Here is a 12,418-nt window from a genome sequence, read left to right as displayed (position 1 = left end):
TTATGGTGTTTGAGATACGTGGAGCACAATTTGGTCGAAAAACAATTTGATGCTTAAGCAAGTGATATTTAAACACTCGTGTCTGAAAAGGGGCGCCCGGTCCTATACTTGAATTAAGAACAATTTGAAGAACTTTCGTTTCTCTACAAAATGTCAGATTTCCACGACTGATTTTTTCCCTGCGGTCCGTAATCAGCAAAAAGAATTTCCCATACAACTCATTGTTTTGGAGCATCATGTCCTAAGACCACACCATATGAGGAAAACCATTAATCAATGCATGTACACAATCAGTATGCTTTTAATGAAAAATCAGACATGAGGTTTATTTAGTAACTACGCAACTACGAGGGTTGGAACTTAAATAGTGGCAACTATTTATTCACAACCGATACAAAAGAGTTACACGTTTTCACCTGATACTGCCCTTCAAAGTAGTCACCAGCGTTGTGTAGAACCCGTTGCCAGCGATGTGGAAGGCGTAGTACACCGTTAGCAGAGCCTGTTCTGTTGATGGTGCGAATGGAGCGTTCTACTGTCTGTCGAATCTCTGGAACAGTTCTGAAGCGAATGCCACGAAGTGGTTCCTTCATCATCGGAATCAAATCAAAATCACAAGGACTTAATTCGTATTATTGGAGCATCACCTGCGACCAGCTTTGCGAAAGAAGCGGCGACACTTTCTGCGCAACCCACCCATCATTTTGCACGACAATGCGCGGGCGCATACAGCGCAAGCTGTGGCTGCTCTGTTCGGTCGATGGGACTGCGAATTACTGTACCATCCACCATACTCCCGGACTTAAGTCCTTGTGACTTTGATTTGATACCGAAGATGAACCATCATCATTGACTCGCAAGTCGCCGAAGTGGCGTCAGCTAAAAAGGACTTCAATTTCGGCGGCCGAACACCTCGCATGGGGTCTCCCGGCCAACAATGCCGTGCGATCATTTCATTTCTGCAGATATGATTGTGATATACTTCTCAAGTACACAGTTATTTCAGTTTTTAAGCCACAAAACATGCATGGGTTGCTCATACACTACGGATTTTGCTGCTCGCCAAATAAAAATCTCTGATGAAGTAAAGTCCCTCAAGTGAGGAGCCCATAGGATTTTTGAGAAAAAAATTTCCCCAAAAACTCTTCCAGAAGACGCATAGTGTTATTAACAGTGTGCACAGAAGCGCCATCTGTTGAAACCAGGAGAAGTTGATTTCATCTTCCTTTAGCTAGCCAGTGAAATGGTGGATCATTAAGCAATAATACTCACTGTTCATGGTTTGCTCAAAAAATAAGTGTCAAATAATACTCAGAAGCTACCATACTCCAATTCTCTGACCATGCAGCGGCGTTTCAAGCTCAGCAGAATGATTCTGCGGTGACCACAATCGTGTGTTATGAGTGTTAACGTGACCAGAGAGGCGGAAGCAGGCCCCATGTGTATGGGGAAGGTGACATCACGAGTATTAGTGGTATTCCTCTCAATAAAAGATGCAAACCATTTGCAGTAACAGATACGCTTTTCATGACCCGCATCTTTCAATTCTTTCATTGCTGGCACTTTATACGAAAACAATTTTATCTACGTCGCACTCCGCAAGCCAACTAATGGCGTGAGTTGGATAACTGAATTCCCCCCCCCCCTCCATACACACACACACACACACACACACACACACACACACACACACACACACCCTGTTCCGCGCGTGAAGGGGACGTGGGAAGAAGGAGTGCCGGTAAGCCTCTGTATTCACTCTAATATATCGAATGTTTCGACGTGGTCATTACGTGAGGAAGTAATATGTTGTCCGACTCTTCCCGGGAAGTGCTCTCCCGAAATGTCAGTTGTAAATCTCTCCTTCAAGCACAATATTTGCCAAACTGTTTCATGTGCGGTTGTAAGCTCGATATCTTTTGCTTGTGCCTTCCGCAATGATTTTATTGGGCTCTGCTGCATAGTCGGAAATGCACGTTTAGTTTAGATGGTCTCCATTTCTTTCGGCGTCTAACACTGAGCCTATCTCTCTAAATTTCTAAATAAGTCGACAGTTGCATTATGATTGTGAACAGCTGTTTCCGGGAATTTTTAGCAAACGACTCTTGCAAACACATGTTCAATAAGTACGTTTTTCTGTTGAAATCACCACAACTCAATGTTGTTGTTGATGTTGTGGTCTTCAGTCCTGAGACTGGTTTGATGCAGCTCTCCATGCTACCCTATCCTGTGCAAGCCTCTTCATCTCCCAGTACTTACTGCAACCTACATCCTACTGAATCTGCTTAGTGTATTCATCTCTTGGTCTCCCTCTACGATATTTACCCTCCACGCTGCCCTCCAGTGCTAAATTTGTGATCCCTTGATGCCTCAGAACATGTCCTACTAACCAGGCCCTTCTTCTTGTCAAGTTGTGCCACAAACTCCCCTTCTCCCCAATTCTATTCAATACTTCATCATTAGTTATGTGATCTACCCATCTAATCTTCAGCAGTCTTCAGTAGCACCACATTTCGAAAGCTACTATTCTCTTCTTGCCCAAAATATTTACCGTCCATGTTTCAGTTCCATACATGGCTACACTCCATACAAATAGTTTCAGAAACGACTTCCTGACACTTAAATCTATACTCGATGTTAACAAATTTCTCTTCTTCAGAAACGCTTTCCTTCCCATTGCCACTCTACATTTTATATCCTCTCTACTTCGACCATCATCAGTTATTTTGCTCCCCAAATAGCAAAACTCCTTTACTAGTTGAAGTGTCTCATTTCCTGACCTAATTCCCTCAGCATCGCCCGACTTAATTCGACTACATTCCATTATCCACGTTTTGCTTTTTTTTATGCTCATCAAATGGTTCAAATGGTTCTGAGCACTATGGGACTCAACTGCAAAGTTCATTAGTCGCCTAGAACTTAGAACTAGTTAAACCTAACTAATGACATCACAAACATCCATGCCCGAGGCAGGATTCGAACCTGCGACCGTAGCGGCCTCGCGGTTCCAGGCTGCAGCGCCTTTAACCGCACGGCCACTTCGGCCGGCCTGATGTTCATCTTATATCCTTCTTTCAAGACACTATCCATTCCGTTCAACTGCTCTTACAAGTCCTTTGCTGTCTCTGATAGAATTACAATGTCATCGGCGAATCTCAAAGTTTTTATTTCTTCTCCATGGATTTTAATACCTACTCCAAACTTTTCTTTTGTTTCCTTTACCGCTAGCTCATTATACAGATTGAATAACATCGGGGAGAGGCTACAACCCTGTCTCACTCCGTTCCCAACCACTGCTTCCCTTTCATGCCCCTCGACTCTTATAACTGCTATCTGCTTTCTGTACAAATTGTAAATAGCCTTTCGCTTCCTGTATTTTACCCCTGCCACCTAAAGGTAATTGAAAGAGAGTATTCCAGGCAACATTGTCAACAGCTTCCTCTAGGTCTACAAATGCTAGAAACGTAGGCTTTCCTTTCCTTAGTCTTTCTTCTAAGATAAGTCGTAAGGTCAGTATTGCCTCACGTGTTCCAATATTTCTACGGAATCCAAACTGATCTTCCCCGAGGTCGGCTTCTACCAATTTTTCCATTCGTCTGTAATGAATTCGTGTTAGTATTTTGCAGCTGTGACTTATTAAACTGATAGTTCGGTAATTTTCACATTTGTCAATACCTGCCTTCTTTGGGATTGGAATTATTATATTCTTCTTGATGTCTGAGAGTATTTCGCCTGTCTCATACATCTTGCTCACCAGATGGTAGAGTTTTGTCAGGACTGGCACTCCCACGGCCATCAGTAGTTCTAATGGAATGTTGTCTTCTCCTAGGGCCTTGTTTCGACTCAGGTCTTTCGGTGCTCTGTCAAACTCTTCACGCAGTATCGTATCTCCCATTTCATCTTCATCTACATCCTCTTCCATTTCCATAATATTGTCCTTAAGTATATCGCCCTTGTATAGACTCTCTACATACTCCTTCCACCTTTCTGCTTTCCCTTTTTTGCTTAGAACTAGGTTTCCATCTGAGCTGTTGATATTCATACAAGTGGCTCTCTTTTCTCCAAAGGTCTCTTTAATTTTCCTATAGGCAGTATCTATCTTACCCCTAGTGAGATAAGCCTCTACATCCTTACATTTGTCCTCTAGCCATCCCTGCTTAGCCATTTTGCACTTCCTGTCGATCTCATTTTTGAGACGTTTGTATTCCTTTTGGCCTGCTTCATGTACTGCATTTTTATATTTTCTCCTTTCATCAGTTAAATTCAATGTTTCTTCTGTTACCCAAGGATTTCTACTAGCCCTCGCTTTTTACCTACTTGATCCTCTGCTGCTGATGTGTTGGGAAATGTGCCAACACCTTGTAGATAGAGGAGGCCGAAAAGGAAGATATCTAACGCAGACGGGCGTGAATTCTGGAACAGGATAAGTATTGAATGCTAATAAGAAAAGTATGCAGCTCCTCGAATACTTTATATCGTCCTTGTGGTACATCGCTCTTGATAATACAGATAAGACTATCTTCAGATACGGTTAATGGCGCCTTGCTAGGTCGTAGCCATGGACTTAGCTGAAGGCTATTCTAACTGTCTCTCGGCAAATGAGAGAAAGGCTCGTCAGTGTAGTCGCTAGCAAAGTCGTCGTACAACTGGGGCGAGTGCTATCCCGTATCTCGAGACCTGCCTTGTGGTGGCGCTCGGTCTGCGACCACACAGTGGCGACACGCGGGTCCGACATGTACTAAATGGACCGCGGCCGATTTAAGCTACCACCTAGCAAGTGTGGTGTCTGGCGGTGACACCACAGCTGCCTTCACTACTTCATCCCTCAGAGCTACCCATTCTTCTTCTACTGTACTTCTTTCCCCCATTCCTGTCAATTGTTCCCTTATGCTCTCCCTGAAACTCTGTACAACCTCTGGTTTAGTTAGTTTATCCAGGTCCCATATCCTTAAATTCCCAACTTTTTGCAGTTTCTTCAGTTTTAATATACAGTTCATAACCAATAGATTGAGATCAGAGTCCACATCTGCCCCTGGAAATGTCTTACAATTTAAAACCTGGTTCCTAAATCTCTATCTTACCATTATATAATCTATCTGATACCTTCTAGTATCTCCAGGATTCTTCCATGTATAAAACCTTCTTTCATGATTCTTGAACCAAGTGTTAGCTATGATGAAGTTATGCTCTGTGCAAAACTCTACCAGGCGGATTCCTCTTTCATTTCTTAGCTCCAATCGATATTCACCTATGTTTCTTTCTCTCCCTTTTCCTACTCTCGAATTCCAGTCACCCATGACTATTAAATTTTCGTCTCCCTTCACTACCTGAATAATTTCTTTTATCTCATCATATATTTCATCAATTTCTTCATCATCTGCAGAGCTAGTTGGCATATAAACTTGTACTACTGTAGTAGGCGTGGGCTTCGTGTCTATCTTGGCCACGTTAATGCGTTCACTTTGCTGTTTGTAGTAGCTTACCCGCATTCCTATTTTTTATTCATTATTAAACATACTCCTGCATTACCCCTATTTGATTTTGTATTTATAAAACTGTATTCACCTGATCAAAAGTATTGTTCCTCTTGCCACCGAACTTCACTAATTCCCACTATATCTAACTTTAATCTGTCCATTTCCCTTTTTAAATTTTCTAACGTACCTGCCCGATTAAGGGATCTGACATTCCACGCTCCGATCCGTAGAACGCCATTTTTCTTTTTCCTGATAATGGCGTCCTCTTGAGTAGTTCCCGCCCGGAGATCCGAATGGGGGACTATTTTACCTCCGGAATATTTTACCCAAGAGGACGCCATCATCATTTAACCATACAGTAAAGCTGCATGCCCTTGGGAAAAATTACGGCTGCAGTTTCCCCTTGCTTTCAGCCATTCGCAGTACCAGCACATCAAGGCCGTTTTGGTTAGTGTTACAAGACCAGACCCGTCAATCATCCAGACTGTTGCCGCTGCAACTACTGAAATGGCTGCTGCCCCTCTTCAGGAACCACAAGTTTGTCTGGTCTCTGAACAGATACCCCTCCGTTGTGGTTGCACCTACGGTAAGGCCATCTGTATCGCTGAGGCACGCAAGCCTCCCCACCAACGGCAAGGTCCATGGCTCAATAACAAATCGAATATCTCAACACAACACACCGCATTCAGTTGCCCTCTTCAACTGAACTAAACAGTTAAACACAACAGCAGTACGAGTTAAACAACAATGGCGTATCTATAAAAAAAACGTTTCAGTCAACTTTGTTTCTGACTTACGAGGTAATCTACATGCGTACGCCAATTGTGTGACCCGAGAGTGAAAAATAAAATACTTTTGTTTACAAACCGTCACTGCGTACCCACTGGAGGGTTTGCCTAGCCTACGTAAACTGGATTTTGTCACAGTTTCCGCTTTATCTGGTTAAGATGTGAGGACTAAATTGTTTGAATGCTTTAACATCGCAATTCTCTTGAAGCTTCCGCTCTTAAAATTCTCGAAGGTCAGTAGACGGCTATGTCACCCTTCAGTTAATCGTGTACAAAGCCCAATAAGCTGTCAACTGCCTAGTAGACTTGACCATGACAAGTTGCACTGTATAGGAAGTGCAGGAAAACTGTTTTTTCACCTTCAATTTGAGTTCCACTCTTGAACATTTGTTTTATTTCCGTCATTGCTTCTTCAAGATATAAATTGAATAGTAGTGACGAAAGGCTGAATCACTGTCTTAAACCGTTACTAATAGGAGTACTTAGTTTTTGGTTTCCCATTCTTGTTTTTCCCTCTTCTACTTTGCTAAGAAAATTTATATTTCACGTTGACACGGAAGAATTTGTCAATTACAAAAGTCTGAGCAGATACCTGTGTCGCAAAAGAGGGTGAAGGATGACGAGTAGTGTCTCTTTTTTTAAAAAATTTGATGATAACTGAGTATATTCAGAGCACTTTGTGAGTTCATGTGTAAGTGCTGGCTTTTGTAACTCACTAAAGCTAGGATCAAATGTCAGTTTTTTAAGGTGTGTACCTAATTAACTTTACGTTTGAGAGAGCCTTTTAAATAATATTTACTGGCTCTCTGACTTCTAAAGGAGGGAGGCTTCTAGAAAACTCACATTGCTGTACAAACATTCCCACACTTCTACATCCAATGGATCTGAACCTATAACAAGAGACAATTTGTTACAGAGTTCCACGTAACAAACGTTTAGGCAACTTTAACATGCCTGTTGAGTTTCTGTAGCTTATTTACCAGAGTTTTACTAAAAATAGCCAATTACTTTCGGAATGTGATCGTCCGACTTCGAAAATGGATTGCAACACGGTCTTTGGAAACAGTGGAAGTTTGTCAGAAGAATGCCTTTATGACGGAGACAAACTGTAAGCTCATGACTGAACTTTGTCTCAGGTGCCTGTCGGTTGGGATCTTTTTTACGGCCATTGTCGTTGCGCTGTGTAACATTGGTGCAAGTGATACACAGTACCTTGTGGACACATTGGGCAATGCGCGTTGATACTTCAACAAACTGGGTAATTTATCGGTCTGGTAATTGGGAAGTCGACCTTTTCCTGTGGGGATCCCAAACAATCGAACAGCACATATACGCTACTTCATTGCCATGACTTACGTAAGCGGTGGACGGTGGCATACCTCAACTACGGCGCTCAAACAGTTTGTTTTTTTAAGTGGATGACTAATAATTCCTCCGGTGAGCTTATTTCCCATTGCGATCGGTCACGTAATTCTGTAACTGCCTAAACCGCAAGCTTAGTACTCGTAGAATCACAGACAGTAATTTTTAGATGTATTTGAAACTCTGAAATGAATAAAAAGTCTTTACACTAGATTTCTGGGGCGGAGTGGCTATCAGCCAAAGTGCAGTCATTGAATGTTAAAATTAACACTAGTGCATTAATGCTTCTACTAAAATGCAGTGTTCTGTATTAAGAAAGTGGTATGGCTGTTCTGACAATTACTTCTTCTGCAGATGTTTTTGAGGTCGAATATTTCACTCAGTTTGCGAGGCATCTCTAACGAACGATCGAGTGCAAATATGCGCGTGCAAGCAGTTTAGGATCACCACTTGCATCTTAAAGTGTGGGAACTCGACCACATGACGGAACTGGTGGCTGAACAGACAAAGATATGCAGCTACCAAGCTGATGAACGCACTGATATGGCGCCCGCCAAGATGAGCCCGGCAAAATAATTAACCACGAGAGGCATTTGAGATCTCCTACCCCTCGTGTTCTTCCTTTATCTGCTGCCAACAAAAAGATACTTTTCATTGGCCAGCGACTGTAATTGCACACTGTAGTCACAGTTTCATTTCTGCTGAGTTCAAATGGTTCAAATGGCTCTAAGTACTATGGGACTTAACATCTATGGTCATCAGTTCCCTAGACTTAGAACTACTTAAACCTAACTAACCTAAGGACATCACACACATCCATGCCCGAGGCAGGATTCGAACCTGCGACCGCAGAAGCCGCGTGGTTCTGAACTGAAGCGCCTAGAACCGCTCGGCCACAAGGCCGGCTTTCTGCTGAGTCTTTTGGTCCACGAAGCATCTGTGTTACTACATAAACGGCTAAAACGATACACGGTACCATTTGCAAATTGCCTGTCCTATGGCTTCCGGGAACAACAAAAATTTTATTTTCAGTAGTTCATATAATTATCGAACGAATTTAAAAATAAAACTATGTTTACAATCTACTTAATAAGAGATATAATCTTGCTTTGATGGTTTTACACATTAAGTCTACTGTTAAAGTTAGGAACTGTATAATTACATGCTCTGAAGTAACTTAACCCATCGCACGCAAATTATCCAGACTATATTCATCCATAATTTGAGAAAAAGAGCGCTTAACGACTTCCAACAAACATTACACAGAATGTGAAAGCTTTTCGAAACTTTTTCTGTATTTTCGCTGCTCAGGCAGTAAAACTTCGGTATCACGCATGACATTATATGTTTTCATTTCTATACTACAAATTATATTCGCAACATACATATCAGTATGCTAAATTATATCATTGAATGGAGCTTGGCGAAGTTATGATTTACGTATGAGAGTTCAATTATTTAAAAAATCGGGGGAGGAAAGGGGGGCGGGTGTGTTACTGATTATAAAGAAACGACTACTACCGCACAGACAGCTTGCTCATCTTCAACAGCGGAGTTATTCCTTATATTTCACTGTGGTATTGTAGCATATCAGCGGTCTGTGAGCGAGTCTTGAATAGAACATGTTATTTGACAGAAGACATCCAGCTTTTTCCAACTGAGGGCTACTGATACTTTATGAGGCACTCCGTCTTCAGGCCACGAGTGGGCTACCGGTACCATCCGACCGCCGTGTCATCCTCATGGAGGATGCAGATAGGAGGGGCGTGGGGCAGCACACTGCTCTCGCGGTCTTTATGGTATTCTTGACCGAAGCCGCTACTATTCGGTCGAGTAGCTCCTCAATTGGCATCACGAGACTGAGTGCACCCCGAAAAATGGCGACAGCGCATGGCAGCCTGGATGGTCACCCATCCAAGTGCCGACCACGCCCGACAGCACTTCGGTGATCTCACGGGAACCGGTGTATCTACTGTGGCAACTGATAGTTTATGAGAAACCAATAAAATCTGTTCTTTGCTACACATCGTACTAAAAGTAGTGGACAGCAACTACCATAAACAATAAGCTACAGATTTTCCTTTACCTTCAGTTTCTTTAGAAAATGCAAAGAACTTACAATTTGTTTATTACAATGATACATACACTTTTGTGTGTGCAATCGTTTATATCAATATACACTGCTTAACAAAATTAAACGATCATTTCTTCCGAAACTCAGTACTTATCTAACATTCGGGCGTGTAAGTTTGCAGTTTGCCTCAAAGATGTTTACAACATTTCTCTGTAATGGTGAAAAAGCGTGGCGACCTGTGACGTCACCTTCGGGCTCGGCGACACGTGCAGGGTGTCAACACAAGCATAAAAAAGGTCACAGCACAAAAGTTTCTGTGAGCTGTCAGGTGGGCTAATAATGTCACATCGGCACCAAATTTCACCACAATTCTGCTCAGCACCATCATGGACGTGTCACGAGACACATTCCACTCCTTTTACCCCTGTGCGAAGGAGGTCATTAACGCGACAACCAGTGTTGAAATCACGCGGTTTTCCTATGGGTGGTCGAGGAAAACATTCCAGACGGATTGCCTCTCAGAATCGATGTGACCTCAAGGCTGGCATAAAGGGCATCAAGTATTCCACTCCTTCCCTTGCGGTGTTCATTGCCACACATTTAGCGTTAGCAAACGACAATCCACAGTGCGTTGACCAATAGGACGACGTTCTTGACAACGTTCGACACTTCTGCCAACCCTTGGTTGTTTCAACCGTACTCGAAGGATATCATGGTGCCGCAACCCCACTGAACATGATGTCGCATTTGGAGCGTAGCGCGACAGCAATTTTTGCTGCGGTATACAGGGTGAATCATTCGACGAAATTTAAATGTGATCCGAAGCGAAGTGTTTTTATGCTTTTTGATCCTTCCTTCTTCATGACCTAGTGTGCGTGATCACGGAGGGGTTCAACATTAACATGTGCGTGAATAAATCACCAAAGGGTCCTTCTAAAACACTCCAGTTCGGCAACACCCAAGGTGTCACCCACATACCTTTGTTAAGCACATCACAAATGTGCCTTACGCAAACTTCGACACGTTCTGTCTAGCAGCTGCTCTAGAGCCTGAAGGCAAGAAAACCCCACCTAATGGGTGTCGCATGGATTGCCTAACACCCAATTTTATCAGCTGACGGCTGCGTATTATACTTGATATTGTATCAATACTTATGTGCACATTACATTTTTCCAAGCTCCCAAAGTACTGACCATCAATATACGGCCACTCGCGAAGACAGCAGAAGAGCACACCGGTGTACCGAGCGAGGTGGCGCAGTGGTTAGCACACTGGACTCGCATTCGGGAGAACGACGGTTCAATCCCGTCTCCGGCCATCCTGATTTAGGTTTTCCGTGATTTCCCTAAATCGCTTCAGCCAAATGCCGGGATGGTTCCTGATGTGTTGGTAAATGTGCCAACACCTTGTAGATTGAGGAGGCCGAAATGGAAGCTATCTAAAAAAGTATGCAGCTCCTCGAATACTTAACTTTATTCGATCCTTGTGGTACATCGCTCTGGATAATACAAATAAGACCATCTTCAGATACGGTTAATGGCGCCTTGCTAGGTCGTAGCCATGGACTTAGCTGAAGGCTATTCTAACTGTCTCTCGGCAAATGAGAGAAAGGCTCGTCAGTGTAGTCGCTAGCAAAGTCGTCGTACAACTGGGGGGAGTGCTAGCCCGTATCTCGAGACCTGCCTTGTGGTGGCGCTCGGTCTGCGATCTCACAGTGGCGACACGCGGGTCTGACACGTACTAAATGGACCGCGGCCGATTTAAGCTACCACCTAGCAAGTGTGGTGTCTGGCGGTGACACCACAGTTCCCTTGAAAGGGCACGGCCGATTTCCTTCCCCATCCTTCCCTCACCCGAGCTTACGCTCCGTCTCTAATGACCTCGTTGTCGACGGGACGTTAAACACTAACCACCACCACCACCAGCACGCCTGTGGTGACGGAATCATAAACGAGAAGTGACATGTTGTGGGATCCATTCAAAATTAAGTGTTTATTACGCGGTAAGCCGTAAGACCCACAACAATACGACATATAACACATATTATCATTTAGAGGGCCGTAAGATACTACTACTATTTCTTAAAAGTATTTCCTGTGTAGTGAGAGGACAAGAAACAAACAGCCCATACAGTTTGAAAGCTAACTAGATATAACAAAGTATTCCTATCCGACTGTCGTTTCGTGTCTACGAGGTATAACGAAAGCGAGTAACAAAATTAGCGCACATATTTCACAATACAAGGTTGTACTTCGGAATACATATGCAAGTCACATCCCAGCAAAAATAACTTTTAACAATATTTGTGGTTGCCACACAAGATAATTGGGGAAGCCATTATAAAATGGGGCCCCGTGTTCTGCCACAAAAATAGTTAGTAAGCTGCCAGTATTCATAAAACAAACTGAGATATTGCAGAAAGGAAAAAAAGTTAACAACTGTTACCTGCATAAACAGCATTTCGCGGTCTCAAAATCTACAACCCCGAAATATTTCAACAGAACGTTGGCCCTCAATTTCTCCACAAGCTAATAACTGCATGAATAGCGGTAAAATACTTCTACCACGGTATTTCCGTAGAACTGCAAATTAACTGTCAACATGCAGCGACTGGAGATGATATGGTACATTTTCTGTCGTCACGTCTGAGGCGACAGCAAATGGAAACTGGGCATTTATTGCCTATCGGCCGGCCGCGGTGGCCGTGCGGTTCTGGC

Source organism: Schistocerca serialis, chromosome 2 (assembly GCF_023864345.2).
Source record: "Schistocerca serialis cubense isolate TAMUIC-IGC-003099 chromosome 2, iqSchSeri2.2, whole genome shotgun sequence".
In the NCBI taxonomy this organism is placed as follows: Eukaryota; Metazoa; Arthropoda; class Insecta; order Orthoptera; family Acrididae; genus Schistocerca; species Schistocerca serialis.
Note: the sequence above shows the minus strand (reverse complement) of the source record.